Source organism: Eleutherodactylus coqui, chromosome 2 (assembly GCF_035609145.1).
Source record: "Eleutherodactylus coqui strain aEleCoq1 chromosome 2, aEleCoq1.hap1, whole genome shotgun sequence".
NCBI classification, from domain to species: Eukaryota; Metazoa; Chordata; class Amphibia; order Anura; family Eleutherodactylidae; genus Eleutherodactylus; species Eleutherodactylus coqui.
The window spans coordinates 103713420-103730287 of NC_089838.1; the positions used below are offsets into that span (position 1 = coordinate 103713420).

The window sequence follows — 16868 nt, forward strand, 5'->3', positions numbered from 1 at the left end:
TACAGAATTAAGAAAAGTTTAGCTACCGTAGTAGGTTTTCCGTGATGAGAAAACAACAACTGTGCAGAGGGAATTAAAAAAAAAAAATTCTTAAGGGGTTGCCAGAATTCGGTTTTTAACCGCTGGGCCCCTGCTGCCCCATAATACATTTAAATTATGTGCATACCCTGGCATCAGAGTGTTTTGACGCTCCAGCATTTCCGTACGCAACAGGGATGTCACTAGGTCTTCCACCCTCGTGATGGTCCATAAACCTGTCATGTGGCCTTGTAATGCAGAAGCCCCGGCAGGTTATTAATGACGTCTCATTGCGGGGCTCCTATTGGCTTGAGCAGTTATGTAGGTAAAACCACTGCAGGCAACACAAAGTTACTGGAGCAGCAATGGGGGGTGGTGGTGCACTCGCTCTTCTCCCAACTCAGTACAATGCCCAAAATGGCTGCGGGCATATGCCTTTAGAAGTTAATCTCTCCACATCATGTGCAGCGACCTACTGCTGCCCTCCAGTACAGCTGGAGGAAATACCTCTGAGTAGGACAACCAAAAATCCTCTCTAGAAAAGCAACAAGCCCAAGGGAAACAGTCCATAGATCAGGGTGCATTCAGTTCCCCAGGCCCTCTGCTCGCACAGAAGCCCACAAATTCCACCAACGGTGAGCATCCCAGGATGGGGATCTTCCACACTATTTCCTCCACTCTTGTCCCTGTTCCCCCAGAAACTCACTATCCACCTTTAAATCTAGCAACACTGTTAAGTCCCATTTACACGTAACGATTATCGCTCAAAATTTGTTCACGCAACCGCAAATGAGCGATAATCGTTGCGTGTAAATGCTACCATTGTGCACTTTTCGTCTGAGCAATAATTTTAGGGTGAACTTTATCTGAACGATGGATTTTAAGTATCTCTTAAAAGACCGCATGCTGTGTTCTCAGCATGATCTGGGAGACTACATTGTATTCTGCCAGCAGCCCCGACAAGAACAATGCAGAACATGGCCCTGAGAGCAGCAGTGTCTGAGCGTACCTACTTACTTTCGTTTACATCTGTATTGCGAATGGTCCGCACGGCTCGCTATCAGATAGGGGCAGTACAGATTTTCATTTTAAACTCCTGTTTATCCCACCTCAACGCCCAGCAATGACACGGAATCCGCAACCTTTCCGAAATGTCAACTGTGGAAGGGGCCACGTATCGATTTCAATGGAAGCAGTCTGTGAAAAAAATGGAGCATGCTGCGATTTTTCCTCTGCTTGCGGAAACCGCAATTCGTTTCCGCATGCGTGCAGGAAGAATCGATTTCACATAGCATGCATGGCCGTATTTGCTGCTGATGCCCGCCACAGATTCTGCAGAAAAAAAATATCTGCCCGTGAGCTGGACGCCTTAGGAAACTGTTCAGATGCACACAGAGCAAATTACCGCCCTACAGTTCCACCTAGATAACTTGGAAAATTGCAGCAGAAAGAGCAATCTTCACATTTGCAGATTACCCCAAATTTGTTTCCACACTGACTTTAGCTTCAAATTAATACAAACCCTCAACAACATTTTCGGAGTCTCATCAACAAACACCATCATACTTGATATAGCCCACCAAGCTCTCTGCCCTCCAGACCCCAATCCAAATATACCAAAGTAGGACTTCTGTCGAGTCCACTCTTACAGGGTCAGGGCACATTCCGACGTGCGTATATCGGCCGGGTTTTCACGCCCGGCCGATATACACGGTCCCTCTCTGCAGGGGGGTGGGGTGGGTAGTGGGCAGGTGGGCTGGGCGCAGAGTACTGAGCTCCCGCCCCCTCTCCGCCACTCGCCAGTAAACTAATGTTCGCCCGCCACGCTCCCTCCAATTGCAAATAATGGCAAGGACGGGAGCACTGCTCCTGACCGGCCTCCTCCCCCTGCAGAGAGAGACAGCGTATATCGGTCGGCGTGAAAATACGTCCGATATATGCACGTCGGAATAAGGCCTCAAATAGGAGATTCTAGCCAAAGCTACTAAATGGCCTGCTGTCACGTTTGTCTAAGGGCCACCAACTACAAATTTTAGTTTACTAATTAAGACATACATTATCTATGATGGCTGCAGTGCGTTCACTTACCAGCCTTCTCAAAGAACGCAATAATCCATTTCCAGTTTGTAACAACAGTTCGGAGAAATGGACCCAATGGCTTTATGGCTAAATTTTATAGTGTTCCTTGCTTCTCCTTCCCTTAGCGATGAGTTAGCAACACAATAAATTCTGAAGATAGTTATGATTTGTATCATCTAGAAAGTGTAATGTGAATTTCATGCGGACGAAGTTGGGGGCAAAAGTTACACTAATATATATATATATATATATATATATATATATATATATATATATATATATATATATATACACACACATATACATACACATACATATATACACACACACACACACACACACACACACGTCAAACAACCTCTCCCCTAGCTTCCGCACTTCTGTGTTAACGGTTGCATCCTCCCTTTGATATGGCATGGCCCAGCCACACATAGGAAGAATCATCCTGTCAACTAAACTTATTCAGTCCTAAGCGGTCAAATACTTGGAACCTGTTGTGCAGGTGTCAAACACGTAACAATAGGGAAATCTACTGAGCACCTTCTGCTGTACATACGCTCCTGAGATTCGTCCTCAGGATAACAGTCAACAGTGGTCAACACTGGGCATATGCTACTAGCTTAGGAAGGTGCATTACCAGTTTCAGCCCTGGTCTATGTACACGTACTGAACATTTTAAGTTTTCATCAGCTTGGAATAATAGTCTTCAATATGGTCAATTTAGTAAGAAAAATTCTAGCAAAACTAAATTTGCTAAAATCCCAGGTGTAATTTATGAAAGATGGACCTGTGTATACAGCAAGCTGGGATCAGGACAACAAATACTGTTTTGAACCAAAACTCCTTGGTATTAGTGTATCTTGCTGCCACCGGGAAGCTAGGGGTTTGACAAGGCTGGCATGCAGGAAGGCCCCTGTCACACCCCTAGCTCCCGATAGGCGGACGTCACTAAGGTGCTAGCAGCACAGTGTTTAGAGATTGCTGCGGCCCCAGGACGTTTAGGGTTAGGGCATATTTTCCAGGGAGGGTTACATTGTTCCTTGTAAACACTTCCATCTTACAGGTGTAACATGCAAGCATTAACAGTGAATAATGTAACCCTCAGTGGAAAATAACCCCTAACCTTAACCATCCAGGGGCCGGCAGAAATCTCAAACACTGTGCCGCTACACGATGCTGCAATGTGCGCTTCCAATCCCATGTGGGATGCCCAACCGCTGTCCTGGACGGAAGGAAGACGGAGAGTGGGGAGCAGCAGCACCCAGGAGGCTCCGGACTGCACTATCGTGCCCCATGGCATCACCATCATGTGCGTTTCCGCTGGCGCTGCGGAAACAGAGGGGAAGGGTCCGACGGCACTCTTCTGCCGGTGCTGCCTGGCCATATACTCTTGTTCTGCCGGAGGCGCTCGGGAGACATAGGCCATGGATCAGCAGCAGCTGCAGGGATGCCAGGGATGATCTGCAGCTGCATCGTGGAAAGGGGGGCCCAACAGGGAACAGCAGCAGGGACGTGACCCAATGGCCAGGGAGGCTAAAAAACTTAGAGCAGGGTGGCAGCAAAAATTAATACACCATCGGGGAGCTTAACATGTAGTCGTGACCAGGGAGCCGGTCTCACAGCAGTAGCGGTGATGACAACTGTTGGCCAGGAGCACACGAGAGAATAATGCTCCCCTTCAAGGACCTACAGAACAGGCATCTCTGCAGCCAATGAGGTACTGGGGGCATCACCGGCCTGTCAGTGCTCTCTTCAGTACTACTTCCTGGTGGCGTCAAGGTACACTAATACCAACTCCTTTATGACTTGATTCTCAGAACCGTGAGGACATCAGTATTAAAAGGCTTGTCCACAATGTTCAAAACCATGTCCCTTCTACAAGCAAACAGAAATCTAGACCCATAGTGGCTGTGTGGGACGCAGTAGAGAGCTGAGCAATTCCAGTATATGACTATTTGCTATGTTCTTGCAGGGGGAACATAGTTTTGAGAAAAGCAAAACTCAGACAACCCCCTTGACAATGTAACTATGAACATAGTCAACTAATACTGGGAATGACAAACAGCATTACACCCATTTCCTCAGACTGGAAGTGCTCTCAAGAAGAACCCTCACCCTTATAGTTTGAATTGCTGGTTTGGTCTGTGCAGGAGGATTCAAAAAGAATGGTGCAAAAGTAAAGCAGATTTCTTTGGTGTTCTTATATCTTGAGGCCACCGGAAGGTAGGGGTGTAACAGCCCTTCAATGAAGGAACGATGTGACACTGCAGCAGAGAGCAGGGTGGCCAGGTGTCCATATACCGGCAGCCATGGAGCAGAGGAAGACCATGGAGCTGCTCCCTCTGCCGCATACTCCGACCTCACGCCTGACACTACAAACTCTACAGCGGAGAGCAGGGTGGCCAGATGTCCAGATAGCGGCGGCGCCGACCACGGAGCACAGGACGAGGATGCGGCTTCCCCCTCCACTGCATCCTTCGAGCTCCCGCCTGACACAAACGGGTGTCCGCTGTCATTTAAAAAGTTCCCTGCGCCGCTGGCCGGGGACGAGAATCAGAGGCTACAGTGCTTCAGGTAGCGCTCGACCGAGGGCTTACATTCAGCGCATGCAGCCCTCCACACTTGCTGGAGTCCCGCCCAAGCAGAGAACTGAGGCGGACGCCACGGGCAACACACAAGATCAGCTAAGAGGGAAAACTGTCCCTGGACTTAGTGGTACACAGGGGCACAGGAGAAGGGGGGACAGCCAGGACATTGCAGGAGGCACACGAGAAATGGGGAAGGGGGACACGAGAGGTACTGGCAGCCAATCGGCAGATAGGGGTATGACAGGACCATCCCTACATTGAAGGCCCGTCACACCCCTACCTTCCGGTGGCGTCAAGATACAAGAATACCGATTTCTTCATACATTAGTTACCATAAGTCAGATTGACATGAAAAGATAGAAGAACTCTGCAAGTTTTTAATGCACCTTACACAGGCCGTCTGAAATGTGGCAGACAAGTTGGTAGTCCAGATCGGCCCATATGCGCTTATCCACGTTATTGTTTTTTTGTGTTGTTTTAGGTTTTCTAGGTTATGGCATCACACATCTGTACGGTGCATAAAAAACTTGGAGTTCTAGCTTTTTTAGCTTACATTTTGCACCATTTGAATCATCCTGCACATATAGTTGAATTGTAAAGTACTGTGGAATAAGCTGGTTCTATAGAAAAGATTAACAGTTTCATTGGTTAATTCAAATGGGATTAAAAATTGCCTTCTTCCAAAATCCATGCATATGATATGTTTTGAGACTGAATGATAAAGTACACAGACCCTAATGCATGAAAACCCATTTTAAACTGCAACCAAGCAGGATTCTTGCTTTAAGCCCCACCCTATAGTAACATAGTAGGTTAGCCTAAATGAAGACAAGGTCCATGTAGTTCAGCCTGTTTCAACCCCCCTTGTTGATCCGGGGGGAGGGGGGGAATCTCAAGAGAAGCATATGGAGATTCCATCTTCCAAGGAATGCCCAGAAAGCATTACACATATACCCCCTTTAGTGCACATTTGCATTAGCCCTATCCCACTTGAGGCCTACGACACATGACAATCTCACAAAACAAAAAGGATGGTTTGGAGATATGGATTTAATACTAACTGATGCATGAAGCCCACCCTGTATTACCACATTTTATATGCATTCAAAAAGAGAATGCCATGATGCAAATTAGCAATAAAAATCTCTAAATACATTTCACTACAAGCCAGTTCCTTGTGCTAACATCTATATATATAAAATTGAATGTATGCGTGTCTGTGTGTGTGTATTTGTGTTTGTGTTTGTCCTTTATGCGCTACTACACCATTCATCCGTTCGCCATGAAACTTTGGGAAGTTGTTGAGTACACTCCTGGGAAGATTATAGGCATAGTACAACTATCCTACGATAAATGGCGCACGTGTGAGCATCGTCGACAGTTACGCCCCCCCCCCCCCACGTAGATCGTTCGATTTCCATCACTGCCACTAATTCTCTCACTTCCCAATGTCATAGAAACTTGAAATTTGGCATGAGCATTGATTATGTCATAAATAGGAAAAGTTAATGGGTTCCAACTCGATTATTCAATTCTATGCGCAAAAGAATTAGCGTCCAAAATTTACGTATGGAATCTAATTTTCTCGCTTCCCAATGTCATAGAAACTTGAAATTTGGCATGAGCATTGATTATGTCATAAATAGGAAAAGCTAATGGGTCCCAACTCGATTATTCGATTCTATGCGCAAAAGAATTAGCGTCCAAATTTTACGTACGGAAAGTAATTTTCTCACATAGAAACTTGAAATTTGGCACGGGCATTGATTATGTCATAAATAGGAAAAGTTAATGGGTCCCAAGTCGATTATTCAATTCTAAGCGCAAAACAATTAGTGTCCAAATTTTACGTACGGAATCTAATTCTCTCACTTCCTGATATATATAAATGAATGTCTGTCTGTCTGTCCTTTATGCATTACTACACCATTCATCCAATTGCCATGAGACTTTGGGAAGTTGTTGAGTACACTCCTGGGAAGATTACTGGCATAGTACAACTATCCTACGATAGGTGGCGCGCGTGCGAGCGTCGTCGACAGTTATGCCCCCCAGACAAAGATCGGTTGATTTCCATCTCAAGCACGAAAGCAAAAGGCATTACGAGCAACGGGATGCATGTTCAACTACAAAATGATGCATCCGCCAAACGTTTCGCCAGACAATTGCTGGATATTGAGAATGCTGAGGTAAAATGAAAGCTGTGCTGTGATTGGTTGCTATTTCTTATACTGCTGAGGTAAAATGAAAGCTGTGCTGTGATTGGTTGCTATTTCTTATACTGCTGAGGTAACATGAAAGCTGTGCTGTGATTGGTGGCTACTTCTTATACTACTGAGGTTGCATGAAAGCTGTGCTGCGATTCGTTGTTATATATTATACCACTGAGGTAACATGAAAGCTGCGCTGTGATTGGTTGCTATATATAATACCGCAGAGGTAACATGAAAGCTGCGCTGTGATTGGTTGCTATTTTTTATATTGCTGAGGCAGAATAAAAGTTGCGCTGTGATTGGTTATTTCTCTTACTGCTGAGGTAACATGAAAGCTGCGCTGTGATTGGTTGTTATATTTTATACTGCTAAGGTAACATGAAAGCTGCGCTGTGATTGGTTGTTATATATTATACAACTGAGGTAACATGAAAGCTGCGCTGTGATTGGTTGTTATATATTATACCACTGAGGTAACATGAAAGCTGCGCTGTGATTGGTTGTTATATATTATACCACTGAGGTAACATGAAAGCTGCGCTGTGATTGGTTGTTATCTAGATATATAAAAACAAATGAATGTCTGTCTGTCTTCGCAGCAACGCGCGACGGGTAAGCTAGTTTTGATAAAAAAAATAAGTTTGCTTAAAAGAAAATCTTAAAATAAAGGCCTAAAAAAAGGAAATATTTTGTCTAATAAGGTTGATCTAAAGAAAACAGAATAAATGTAGATCCCCATCTATGGCAAGGTCACTGCCCGGCTCCACAAGGTGTTAACCACTCATGTGCCCGAGTGACACACAGGTTCCTATACACAGGCTGAGTATTTGTAGTGACGTGGGACCCGAGCTGGGGAAACACTGACTGTATGTTAGAGATTCACAGCAGTGACTCACCCTCAGAAATAAAGAGGAAAATGTGTTAATACAGTACTAATGTGGAGTGACAGAGGGTGGGAAAGGTCTCATCAGCAACCCAAAAATTGTAGGCTTATGATGAAGAGGAAGGCATGTTAGGACATGCACTGCAGACAGTCTAATATGGTGTCCGCACAAAGCAGATGGATTTACAGCCGTAAAAATATCTACAGCACTCCGTATGAGGAAAACACACATTAGTCAATAAGGACATTGAAATCTGTAACTACATTCCATATGGGACCTCACTAATGCAGATCAGGTCTCCCATACATTGTAAAGTCTGCATCCAAAATTCTGTGCAAAGCAATTTCATAAGTGGAATGGAATAGAAAAAAGAATAATACATTTGGCAGAGCTGTGTGTGGGTATACGGCCCATTCAGAGTTTTGCTATAGCGCTCTATGACTTCGGTGTATGCTCCGATGACGTTTTGGAAACCGTTGACTTTGTATTCTCATTAGCACATGATTAAAAGGTGTACAACAAAATTTGGTGCCTCTGAAACACCTTTTAAATTGCAGACAAGGGATGAGTTTGTGATCTTGGGACAAAAACCCCAACATAGTGCAACGGAACGAGGCACGGTTTATCCACCGCTCCTCCACTAGTGGACTGTAGCATGCCTCTGTGAAGCCACTGATGCCAGACCTGGAGGGACAACATGGGCTGATCGTAATAGGGGGCGTAGTTTTATTACAACTTTGATTGACTACATAATGGTTCTCCATTTCATTAGGGCTGCATTGATTGATATATTTTTTTCCATGTTGGATTTTGGGTGAAAACAAGTGGATATCAATTAGGTTTGATTATAACCTTTCTCTGTTGACACATTGGTTGATTGGTCTATATAGACTACACAAGGACAATCTTATAAAATAAAAATAGGGAAAATTAGGAGAGCGCCCCACCTGTGAGCCAAAACTTCTGCGATGATTGATAGAGATGAGGACACCTTACGTAACACGCCAGGACGCCTTGATGCCACACTAATTCCTGACAACCAGACGGAACCAGGGAGAGCACACTGGAGGAAGCAGACAACCAAAACAGAGATCGGAAATGAATAGGAAAATAACGTGTAAACGCACAGGAGCGCCGGGGTTATTTACACATTATTTTCCTAATTTCATAAAATGAGACCCATCTGTGGCTAATTTCTTTTGTATATCTTGTGGTATCATGTCAATTATAAAATGAGATTTTGGGGTATAATTTGGAGTTGGTATCTGATATTTCCATGTATGTATTTAATAAATTGTGTCATTTAGTTATTAATTTGGAAGCTTTAATAAGTGTACATTATTACTGCGCAGTTTTTTTTTTCCTGGTGTGCCACTGATATTAGTTGGCAAAACGCGTATGAATGTTTTTGGTGTTTATTTTCACCTTGCATCATAGTTTAATTAATAGATATTTGAAATGTAGACTTTTGCCAATATCATCAGGCTATACAGGATTATACATACATATACAGATTCATTTTTTGAACATTTTCCTGTGTCAGGATGTTTTCATGGCCCCGCAGTTGTAGTTAGCCCTAGCATATAGGGCTTGATAGGGTCCATCAGGGTCAGGTTCCAGCATGAGGGGTGGGTGTCGCAGGACGGCTGCTCCGTATTACAGCAATTAGAATAGGCCTTCGTAGGATGTTGACAGTGTTTTGTTGTTTTTTTTAAACATAATAGTTAATAATTATTTTTTAAAGTGTCAAACGGTTAGGCACTTATTCTGTTAATTTGTCGAATGCAGAAGATAACATTTCCACATTCATATGGGCTCAAAGACTTCATTGCTAATGGGCCGACACGGGCATTCTAGAAAAATATTTTAGAAAACCACGAGAACTCCACCATCTTGGCAAAGTTTCAACTGAAGAGGCGGCCCCAAATTAGGCAATGGCCATAACTTAACTTTAGAAGCTAACAGCTGCCACTGAAATACAGCATCCCACGCAAAATACCACGAGGCACCCCCAAAAAGCCAAGATGTCATATGCTTGGAACACGTTACACTTCTCAGTAGCCTTAAAGGGGTTGTCTCGCGGCAAACCTCAAAATTTTACTTTACCCCATTCCCCCTGTCACCCCCCTGGCATAAAATAGCAAAGTAAAGCGTTTTTTAAGCCGCTTGCTACTTACCGATCCGACGAAATAAGGACTTTAAAAAAATCTTCTCCCAAGATGGCCGCCGGTCCTTTCCCAGGGATGCACTGCGGTTTTCTCCCATGGTGCACCGCGGGTCTTCTCCCATGGTGCACCATGGGCTCTGTGCATTCCATTGCCGATTCCAGCATCCTGATTGGCTGGAATCGGCACACGCGACGGGGCAGAGCTACGCGATGATGCGTAGAAGGGGGCGGAACCAGAACGCCGCTCGTGCCTGGACCGAGCAGAAGGGGAGAAGACCGCACAGCGCAAGCGCGTCTAAAAAAGCAAGAAGACATCAGAATTAGACGGATCCATGGAGATGGGGATGCCAGCAACGGAGCAGGTAAGTGAATAACTTCTGTATGGCTCATATTTAATGCACGATGTATATTACAAAGTGCATTAATATGGCCATACAGAAGTGTATAACCCCACTTGCTGCCGCAAGACAACCCCTTTAAGAAATACGATTAGCTCATTTGCCCTCTAAAGACAGCAATGGCAAACCTGCATGCGTTTTGCTTCCACAACTAGATTTTCTCATGTACGATTGCCATGTGTACCATAATCTGTGTACACAAAGTGTATACATTTTCAAAGTATGGACTCTCTGTCCAAAGGACAGATGCCCTATTACAGAAGCAGACTAATCTGTATTAAATGGCCATAAAGCTACAGATCTCCGATCCGGTTCTGTATATAACGTGACATGCTTTCCTAAAATCAGAACTCTAGAAAAGCAGATAATCTCCGTTAGAGCTATAAAGGCTACAACATTTTCAGGTAACTAAGAAATTAAATAAAAACATTCTTAAGTCAATTTGATTTGCATTTTCAATTAGTAGCGTATCCTATCTTTGTTGTTCTGACCTCAGAGACACCCAATGATTAGTAAATGGAAGATGCTACAGTGCTCAAGGTCACAGCACAGCCCTGTCATTGTTTATCAGTAGTGCACATGTGAAGAAGCTGTAGTACAAGGCGTAGCCCCATGTGTATGTACAGCGGTGCGCCTGTATAAACTGAAGTTCTGCCAGATGACCGCCGGTCATATATCCCAATGATGGGCCATCAATTAAAATCCTGGAAATCAGAGGCTCCACTAATTTTTCTGGATATTGAAGATAAAACAGCTGCTTTTTTAATGAAAGAGCATATGAAAAAAACTCCATATATTTAATGCACAGTTCACAGAAAAAAAGAAAGCGCAATACCTTGTAGAAGATGCAATAATTGATGCTTTCCTTCTCCTATGTAAAGCACCAGTAAAGGGAATGGATCTGTAAATCCTACACATTAAACACAGAAGAAGGATCGAAGGTTCCCTTGTTTGGTATCAAGCAGAGATCGCGGTTTTAGTTTGAGTGTATAGCAAACCGTGTGTTATGGAGAAAACTAGTCATGTTGCACGGCCCGTTAAAAGATCAAGCATTGACTTGTAGGTAAGTAACCTTCCAACAGATGGCGCTGAAGAGCCATTGCACCATCTACCATTTGCATTACATGTCCTATAAGTCTCGTATTCCCAATTGGCACTCTCCACAAGGAGAAACAGTAGCCCTTCCTAATCTATTTTTTGACAAGTAAGGCAGCCTGTCCACAAGTGATAGTCAGAGTGATCCGCAGCGATAAATCGCCCACAAATCATGCTATAAAAAGCTTTCCATAGGCTAACTAAGGAAAGCACAGCCCGAAGTCCATGAGCGGAGAATCATAGCAATTCTTTGCTCGCAGAATTAAAATTGCGGCATTTGATAGGCTCATTACGGAGACTTGCCAGTTCTCCCCCCTCCACCGCAGCGGCATATCGCTAGCCATATTCTGTCACGGCCGTGGAAAGGCAGCCTAGCGGTGCAGAACTGGTATTTTTGAAAACTGCAGCACGGGTCTTGTATTCTAGCTGGGGTGTTTTCAAGAACGTTTTCCACCCACAGACCTCAAAAAACCCCCCAAAAAAACACAACAAAAACTGCACCTGACAGAGACCCGTGCTAAAAACGTAAGAGATCTTTTAAAAACACTACAAGTGAATTCAGCCATAGGGGATCTTCTCACTATAGGTTTTCAATGTTTTTTCAATGCTTGTAGAAAAAAAAAAAAAAAGCTATGAATTTCAAGAGTTTTTTCAAGCATTTTTCACGCTGTCTGAAGCTTTCCATAGCATTGCTATTGAAAGGGCCGGCCCCATGTCCACGAGCAGAGAATCATTGTGATTCTCCGTTCGCGGCCAGCAATTCGCAGCATGCTGCAAATTTCTCCGATTCTCTGCGGTCAGCCTATCAGATTAGGCTGACTGCGGAGATCCATCTGCAGCACCTGCTCCCGGGCGGTGGCCCGTGACGGGATACCGCAACGCCTATGGACAGGGGGATGTAATCTCTCTATGGCTGGGTTCACACGGGGCGGAATCGCCGCAGATTTGCTGCACTTCGCCGTTGCAGATCTGCATGATGGAAAAAGCGCTGCATTTGCAATGCAAGCCAAAGTCAATGTGTTTTGGCAAAAAGTTGTTCTCACTGAACAGAATTTTTCCGCACTGTAGAATTGTTGTTGCGTCGCAGTTTTTGAAGACGCAGCATGTCAATTCTTAGGACGTTTCCACAGCGTTTTTTTCTCCATAGGCCTCCATGTACGCAGACAAATCAGCACTAAAAAAATGTTGGAAATAGTTTAAGAATGCCGCGGATTTAAACGCACGTCTTTTCCGCGCAGAAAAACTGCACATAATATGAGACAATAAACACAAGATCAAACCCGCGCTGTGTGAACCCAGCCTATAACTCCAGGCTGTATCTGTGGAACGCACCAGGTGTTTTGGAAGCAAAGTTAGCTAGAGGTGCTTTGTGACCCTTTCAACCTTATTGCACCTTATGTCCATAGGAAAAATAGGTCCTCCAAACCATACAGCATATGTGCAAAGCAGTGAATTGAAACATCACAATCCTACCAATAGTATATGGACACCCCTGCCAGTAGAATAGATCGCATTTTATTAGCCTGTCGTGTGCCTTAAACCAGACTACATAAGATGCAGACCCTTGGAGGAGTCAGTCATAGTTTGTGACGGAACTGCCCGTTATTGAATACATGGCTTATGTTGCTGAACGTAAGCCATCCATCATGAAGCGCAATGCATAAGGCCATCTATAATGGTGGAAGGAGCATAGTCATTGGACAGTTAAGCAATGGAAGAACATTCTACAGAGTGATTGATCATGCTACTCCATCTTCAGATGGATACCTACGTGTGGGGGATTTCTAGGGAACACCTTTTGCTTGAGTGTGTTGTGACAAAGAGGTTCTACTATAGTCCGGGGATGTTTTACGTGGCATGGTCTCGGTCTGTTCGTTGTAGTGGCAAGAACCACAAATACGGAGGTGTACCTGGACATTGTAAACAACGTGCTGCCGACAATACAGCAATACTCTGGGAATGGTCAGCAATACCTACGACAAGACGATGCGCCTTGTCACAAATCCAACGCTGTTTTACGTTGATTTGAGGATATAGATATTCCACAATTGGACTGGCCTGCACCCCACTGAACAGGTCTGGGACAGACCAGAATGTTAGGTCTAGAAATTTGAACAACATACACCTTTGAGAGAACTTGCCAGATGTTTGTAGGGTGAATAGAGGGAAATACCAGCTGAAACGTATCAGACGTTAGTAAAACGTTTACCATGGAGAGTATTCAATGTCATTAGAGCCAAAAGAGGCCCCACTAAGTATTAACATATGTAAATAAATGCTACTTTTGATTATTGCTCAGGTGTCCCATTACTTTTGGTAGGATAGTGTAGTTCTGCTTTATGACCAGTGTCACATTTTCCTGATGAAGACATAAAATACATATAACTGCATTGCAAGATCTTTCTACTGTGCTCCAGCAGGCTGCTTCATCATAGGATACAGAGCGTCACAGATCACCGAGCAGGGCGGAAAGAGTGGCTCATACATGGCATGTGACATATGAATCAGGAGAACGCTATGTTTAATCCCCCTTTCTATACGAAAAGATTCTCTTTCATGTAGTGACCAATAAGCTGATCTAATTGCTTTATCATAGCATCTCACCAGTTACTGTAGTCATTAACGGAGAGGACAGTATGTATGTACAGGCATTACAGAACAGTATTAACACCCAACATTTAAAGAGAATTTGCCCTATGGTTGTCATTACAGCTACCTTAGAGATCATCGACGACCTTTCCAGTCTTCTGAATGGCATATTTCCTTGTTATACAATCACTCACCCCCTCTTATGGATGCATAATATAAATTAGCGCTCCACACTCAAGTAAACCAAGGTCACCGCTCCATGATAGCTGTAACAGCTTCATATACTTGTTGTCCGTTATATCATTTTTGGGAAAAGCCAAGAAATGCCTGCACACAGTTTTAATGACAAGGGCTTTCTATTTACTTTGGATATATTCTAGTATACCGTAGAAACGGTTTAACATTGCGTAGGTCCATTAAAAGCGGCAGAAAGGATTTCCCTCCATAAATGTCAGTAGCACAATAAATGAATTAATAAATAGTATTGCCAAAATAGCTCGGTTAGCCATCAACAAGTCAAATGGAAAGCAAAATTTAATCCCCGTTTTCGTTCAGGGGTTTTCCGTTTTCATGCAGATATAGCTTAATCACTATATAAAGAGAAGTTGTAGAACTTTCTAAACTACTTTGTGTTTCGATTCCATACAATTTTACAGATATTAGTTTGCAGTCAGTGAATGAGAACATTTTTGTTTAGAGGCGCTACAATCCAGCAAAAACCTAGTCCTAATCACAGCTGAGAAGTAAATACAATTGTATCAAGCCTAGACAATGCACTGTGAGGGTATAGTCCCCATGATGCAATAAGGGTGAATTCACGCACAGCAGAACTACTAGGGTATTTCGGCTGCAGAATGCAAGCTAAAACAGCGCAGCAATACACATTACAATATAAGTGAGTGGGATTTTAACAAACCCCATACACTTAGAGGAGATCATTTACAGTGGAAGATAGGTGGGCTGTGGATTTGAAAATCCGCAGCATGCTTTATTTGATACAAAGGCAATGCAATTACTGAAGCCCCATTCCGCGGCGAAAAGCTGCACCATAACCCGCAAGCAGATTTACATACCCTAAACCACGTGACCAAAACCCACTTGCTAAGTAGCCAATGGTGGCAGATTTTGCCAACACCACCAGCTTATTTGCAAAGTCTTCTAGTGATTGGCTGTTGCAGGTTGTTGGGATTTAGACTGCAAGCACTTACCACATCGTGGGACCATACCTCGAGTTCATCAGTCCAGACTCCAGTCTGGTACCTTGTAACCAGTGATGAGATACATTTATGCAGCTGATGTATTTCCCTCCAGACAGAGTCAGACTAGATAGAACAATATCCACTTCTCAGCTATACACAGGATTGCAGTCTCTGAATGTAAAAAGGGTTTTCATCCACTGACAGCAAACAGATAAATGTGCCCCTTTTGTATTGGATTCTCACTAGAGATGAGCGAGCGTACTCGGAAAAGCACTACTCGCTCGAGTAATTAGCTTTATCCGAGTATCGCTGTGCTCGTCCCTGAAGATTCGGGTGCCGGCACGGAGCGGGGAGCTGCAGGGGAGAGCGGGGAGGAACGGAGGGGAGATCTTTCTCTCCCTCTCTCCCGCCCGCTCTCCGCTGCGACTCACCTGTCAGCCGCAGCGGCACCCGAATCTTCAGACCCGAGCACAGCGATACTCGGATAAAGCAAATTACTCGAGCGAGTAGTGCTTTTCCGAGTACGCTCGCTCATCTCTAATTCTCACCATTTTCAAGATCTAAGCGCTCATGTCTAGAGGCGCTTTACTCACTGTGTATTACGCATTTGCTTTCCTCTGGATCAACAAGGGGGGGGGGTGGAAACAGGCTGAACTCGATGGAAATTGTCTTCTTTCACCCTAACATACCGCGTAATACGTGGTAAATTGAGTCAATGAAAATCAATGGACTTTCATTGATCTGTACACACGACTCAAGAGGGGCCTCGTCTCTCCTTAATGAAAGCACCCAAAAAGTGTCTGGAGACACCTAGGATGTGAGTTGGTCGGGGGGGGGGGGGGGGGTGCGCGGTCTCTCCCTAAGGAGAGCACCCAGAAGAGGTGCGAGAAAACACCTGAAAGGTGAGTGAGGAGACCTATATGGCCATGGGTAAATTTCCTATATGTTTGTACAGGCGGTGTATGCAATGCTGTCCATACACAATACTTCACGTACTGGTGACATTTTCATACACAAACCCACAATAAAACCGAGGAGAGAATTTAAAAAAGAGAGACCCACTGTGCATGACCGCATGCATGTGATACGTGGGCATTCGCAGTACACTCGTAGCTATATGCGGTTTCTGCTGGCGTACAGTATGAAAACGCCGCCCCAGTATTTACTGGGGAGACCTGTGGCATTTTACCGGTACAGCAGTGGACACGATGCCCATGACTGGCGTTTTCTATGTCGGTCTAAAGGTGTCCATGCATATTGGTTGAAATCATGCATTTTCATTCAATTTAATCCAAAATAATTATTTTTGTGTAAAATGTAACAAAAAACATGATTGTTTTAGCTGACCAATGACAGACCGCCATTGTACTGTAAGAAAATCGGCTACGGTTGTAATTTTTGGCCAATCATCAGACTGAACTAGATGAACATTGTCTTCATTCAGTCTAACTTACTGTTACTATGAATGAGCTTTCATGCACAATCTTTTGGTGACATGACGTTCCCAGAAACATCATGGCCAGATGAGCTGACAGCCAATATGGATCAGAATGAGTGTTTCTGCAGCTGCGATATGAATGTTCATAAGAGGACTGTCTGTTTAATTAGCAACCTAATGTGTAGGACCAGATTAGTGCT

General features: G+C 44.1%; 1 protein-coding gene across 1 annotated transcript in view; it reads right to left on the reverse strand.

The window, feature by feature from the left end:
* Positions 1 to 16868, reverse strand: part of ERGIC1 (endoplasmic reticulum-golgi intermediate compartment 1) — a 93451-nt gene that overhangs the window by 7849 nt on the left and 68734 nt on the right. The gene's annotated exons all lie outside the window — the stretch shown is intronic.